General features: G+C 42.4%; 1 long non-coding RNA gene across 1 annotated transcript; it reads right to left on the reverse strand.

The window, feature by feature from the left end:
- Positions 1 to 3,365: 3,365 nt before the first annotated feature.
- On the reverse strand, positions 3,366 to 3,827 carry LOC120057191. Its single transcript, XR_005477889.1, has 3 exons — positions 3,785 to 3,827; positions 3,573 to 3,677; positions 3,366 to 3,454 (listed from the first exon to the last, which is right to left on the reverse strand). It is a non-coding gene; the product is annotated as an uncharacterized LOC120057191 (long non-coding RNA).
- Between the last annotated feature and the right edge of the window lie 1,121 nt (positions 3,828 to 4,948).

Genomic DNA, 4,948 nt, shown 5'->3' on the forward strand with positions numbered 1-4,948 from the left:
CTGTGAATAATTTCAGGATGCCCTATAGGATAGCATGAGGAACTCATTACATGAGGATATAGGGATGTAAAATCTACATAGCCTATTGTCTCGTCGGGTTGAGCTACATAACGCAATGTCAAAGCATTGGTCCTGCCTCCAAACAAGGCCTGTCTCGGTTCCAGGGGCTCTGGAGGGTCATATTGGGTAAGGAAGGCCTGAACATGAGGATCCGCCTTTTTCAGGGCTGTCCATTCGTGTTCCCACAAAACCACAACTTTTAACCCGTAAGTAGCCTTTAAAGAATTCAGTTTGTCTTGAAACTCTTGGTACATTTCCCCAAAAGTCTTTTGGGTTAGGACACACATGGCCTGGGGGACAAAGCATAATTTACAACCGTGGAAGAAACAACCGTTGTACTCATACACTGTCTCAACACCGTCAATCTGTGTGTATCCATCGACATGGTAAGGCCCAAAAGCCTTCTCCCCCCGATTCAAAGCATGTTGGATAAAAACATTTTTATCCTGGGCGAGGTACTCCAACCATTGAATGGAACCACTAGAGTAGGCCTTGAATTGTCGTCGGTAGTTGTCTGGCGATGGGATAGCTATAGATGCTGGAGTTAGATAGTGTGTACGATAGGTTTTCATGCACGCGGATGCAATAGTTGTACAGCTCCAGGGGTCAATGCCTGCATCTTTGATTACCTCTTCTCTGAATCTGAGGCATCCTTCACGTAGTATAACCACGTCATTGTCACAGTATGATTCCATCTCTTTATGAAAATCAAAAGTTCCATGTCTTACTGTCTCGTACCACGTCATGAATTTCTCACGCTCTTTGGGAGACATTTGATCACAACCGTACATTTCGGGGGCTGGATAAGCTCCTATATAATGTAGATTCTCCTCAGATGTGAAGAAGTGGGGGAAATAGCCTTTGACCGAGTTTTCAAAACCCAAGGCCTCTGGCATTTGAGCCAATCTCATGGGTAAGAAGCTTAAGCTGTCAATGTATCTCTGTTTGAAGGCGTGGTCAACAAAACATAAGATTTTACTCCCTTGAGCAATGACACTGGGCGCCACGCCTTGCTGTATCAAAGGGTTCAGAAGCAGATAGGAGTCATAGGCTCGCGCATTGTGAGCTATAAACGTGAAGTTTCTGTACTGGGCCTTTCTAAAATGTTTTAGAAAGAGTCGGGCGCAATCGGGCCCCTCGGCCGACCACTTTTCACCGGTGAAAGTCATGGTAGATACAAAAATAGGCAAGTGAACCCCTGATTGCTGATTTGTCTCAAAATCATAAAAAACATATTTCTCTGTATGTTCATCTTCAGCCAAGGGCTGAATGTAACACTCATGTGGTACTTCTTGAACAAGTTCTGCGTCTCTGCTTTTCAAGGGCCCTTTACAGATTGGGCAATGTAGAATACCACAAACATGGGGTTTAGGGCTGTCTATTTTAAGGTTGTAATTGCAATGACATTTTGGACATTTCTTGTTAATGTCACAACTGCTTACAGATTTACAGGCCTTGGGGTGCCATGTTTCAGTTTTGTGTTTTTCGTAACAGTAGGCCGAACGACATGTGCGGTGACAATCCTCACAGGGTGTCAAGTTTAGCGGTTGCATAGGGCATTGTTTATCCAGACATACTGAACAGTTATAACGGCACGAGTGCCCCCCCTTGCGGGTGTAGCCGGTATGACAGGCTGGACAGACATATGGGGCGCCTAAAAATGCTGTGATGTTAGTTACGGCATAGTAATGCTCATTTTGCACATAAAAGTACATAGTCTTAGGGTGTGGTTCTTGTATATTTTGGAACTTCAAGAGAGCGTCATTAGCCCTGCTGTGGTACAAAACCACAATCTTGATATTCAGAAAGTTTTCAAATTTGCCTATGTCGGAGAAAGCCACAGCCTCCTGTATACCTAAACCCACAGCCTTTTGTAGCTCTTGAGCTTTCTGTAACGCTTCGCGCTCTGTACATCCTGGGCTGAGTAAGTGGGCCAAACCTATGGCAAAGCATAGCTTATTACCATGATTGTGAACGATTATGAGGTAGGCCTTTTTATTGCTTATGATTTCGGACTGCATCAGGCTATCGAGTTTACGTCTCTGCCCGCCGCCCCCTTGTGGTGGCCGGACTAATTGTACTACAAGTTCGAGGGTCCTATCTGCTAGCACGTTTAAATTTGACTGAACAAGGCGTTCTAGCAGGTTAACAAATTGTTCAAGATCTGCTTCACCCTTATTTAAAATAAGCGATACACGGCTCTGCAGACTGTCTCCAAAAATTTCCAACTGTAAGGTATCCCTTGGTTGGCTATAAGCTCTAACTCTATCTACCAGTTCATTCAAAGTGTCCATAAGCATTACGTAAAACACAGCATATTCCCGAATCTGACCCCCCCATGCGAAATTGAAAAACTGTCGAACCTCAATATTGTGGAATTTATTTCGATACAAAACATGTTCACTGCGATCAAGACCATCCCCATCCTGATTTGCTAGACAATTGTCCAACTGTTCAAAAACATCGTATTGGGTTTCAGACTCTTCAGACATGGGTGTTAAAGGCTGGCTTAGAGGTGTAGGTGGTGCAGAATTAAACCTAGGGCTCTCGTTCTGTACATTGTGATCAAGACCTTCCCGCTCCAGATTTGATAGACATTTGTTCAGCTGTTCAAAAACATCGTATTGGGTTTCAGACTCTTCGAACATGGGTGTTAAAGGATGGCTTAGAGGTGTAGGGGGTGCAGAATTAAACCTAGGGCTCTCGTTCATCTGGGTAATTAAAGATATGATTGATTCGGGTATCTGTGATAACCTGTTTTCATCGGCAGACCCTGACTCATTCATACGTGTAATAATTTCAATGAGTTCGGAGGGAATCTGGGATAATAGGTTTTCATCTATAGCCCCTATGTCAATTAGCCCAGAATCATTCATATGGTTAATTATATCTTGGAGCTCTGTAGGGATTTCCGCTAAGAGGGTTTCAATTGTCTCGCTTAGGTCTATAGGGGGCGCCATTTCTCTACTTAAGGATGTGTGTGCTTGTGTTTTTTACATATGTGTTTTTTAACGGAGGTATTTGCTTGTTTTAACCCTACTGTTGTTTAACATGCGGGGAAGCTCTCTACGCCAGAATGACACATCCTGATTGTATTGATGTTCGAATAGAATACCCATACGACGTTGAAGTAAAGCCTTTCGTGATTTTAAACCCTGTGTAAAAGCCTTGAAAAGCACGGCTTGGTCTATTTCACAAGAGGCTGTTGCCCCACCAGAATTGGCCACTTCAATAAGGTTGGCCACTTCACAGAACATCAAATCGTCTACCTCAGAAATGTCATTTAAAACTTTGAAATCATCAGGCTTCGCTGTTCTGGTGACTGGGGTCTTTGGCGCCTCCTCGGGATCTAGATGTGTAGCTTCTTGGATGTCTTTATAAGCCGGCGAGGAGTCTGCATTAAAAATAATACATACAGAAAAATAGGTTATTAACCCTAAAATATGTTTGATAAAAATGTAAAATACATTTCAGATATAAGCCTATATATTAACAATACATTAATTAAATACCTCGGCTTTTTTGAAGAGGGCTGTTCTGAAGAAGCTCTGAGAACTCGGGAACATGTCTTTGGGCAACCCTAATTATAGCATCTGCCTGGTCTGTAGCTTGTGAGCCTGAAAAAAAACAAAAAAAAAACAGCATTAGGCCATGTTTAAACATATTATTTTATATATTCAGGCATAAAAATAAAATATATATATAAATGATAATTGATTCATACCTTGTCCTTGTAACGCTGTCTCGTGAATACCCTCCCAGTAGTATTGTTCGGGTGAAGCAGACCTGTGGATCTGGGCACTGATTGTCCGTTGGTGTTTAATAGGGGGCGCCCAACGGTCCTGGCTCAGGGGAGTTGACCTGCCGTTTAAAGTCTCTGTTTGCGGCTTGTGTGTAAATACATCCTGGGAGTAGGGCAAAATTGTCTCGTAGGCATATCCTTCACAGAAACCGTGTAGACTCCCTATGGCACCCCTTCTAGGATGTATTTCCGCTGTAAACACATAAAATAACTTTTAATATAAGATGCCGACACTTTTTGTTTTTTAAGGTATAAATATTCTTACGGAATTCTTGGATCTTACTTACTACAATTCAGGGTCGGCGTTGGGATGTAAGCAATTTGTTCCGGAGACCCTACGGCCGGTTCGAGTTCAGTTATATCTCGGAGAATCTGCGTGAAGGTTTGAGAATCTAAAAAAAAAAAAAACATTAGATAATATTAAAGCTCTAATCATTTTAGCTAATATTGACATTTTATACGTTAAGAATCCGGGCCCTAAGGCCTGTTTAATATTTCTATAACATACAACGTTTTCAAACAATTCCCCAGAACAAACAAATCTAATATATAGCATATGTAAATATTTATTTCAAGAACTAACCTTCAGAAATATCCATGAGGAGGTTTTTCCCAGATTATCTTTTTTAACGGGGTCCGTCCGATAACTATTCCTGGGGGAATGCTGTAGGGTAAATGCGCTAAAACGAGGCTAACAGGGGGACCTGTTTTGCTTAGCTTTTGTAGCCGTCTGACTCTAGTGGTGTCGTATTTTTTCGCGCTAAAACCGCCTCAAAGTTATCTTTGAAGCCTAAGGCATGTGGTTCAAACACCTGCCATTTGGTTCAAACATAGGGTATTGGGGGGGTGTCTAAACATTAGGTATCTTTTGATATTCTAAAATCTCCGGGGGCTAGCATCTAGATGCTGGGGTGGGGAGGTCTCGACATCGCTGGGCTGAATGACTTTTAGGCATCTGTTTTGCCAGATAGTGTAAACCTTGGTTTCAAACGACCCCATGCATAGAGAGCCTTGAGCGCAGATGCAAGGGTATTTTTTTAACAAACACCTCGCCCCCTTTTTCTGTTTTTGAAACACACACACACA

This window comes from Salvelinus namaycush, chromosome 1 (genome assembly GCF_016432855.1).
Source record: "Salvelinus namaycush isolate Seneca chromosome 1, SaNama_1.0, whole genome shotgun sequence".
Lineage (NCBI taxonomy): Eukaryota > Metazoa > Chordata > Actinopteri > Salmoniformes > Salmonidae > Salvelinus > Salvelinus namaycush.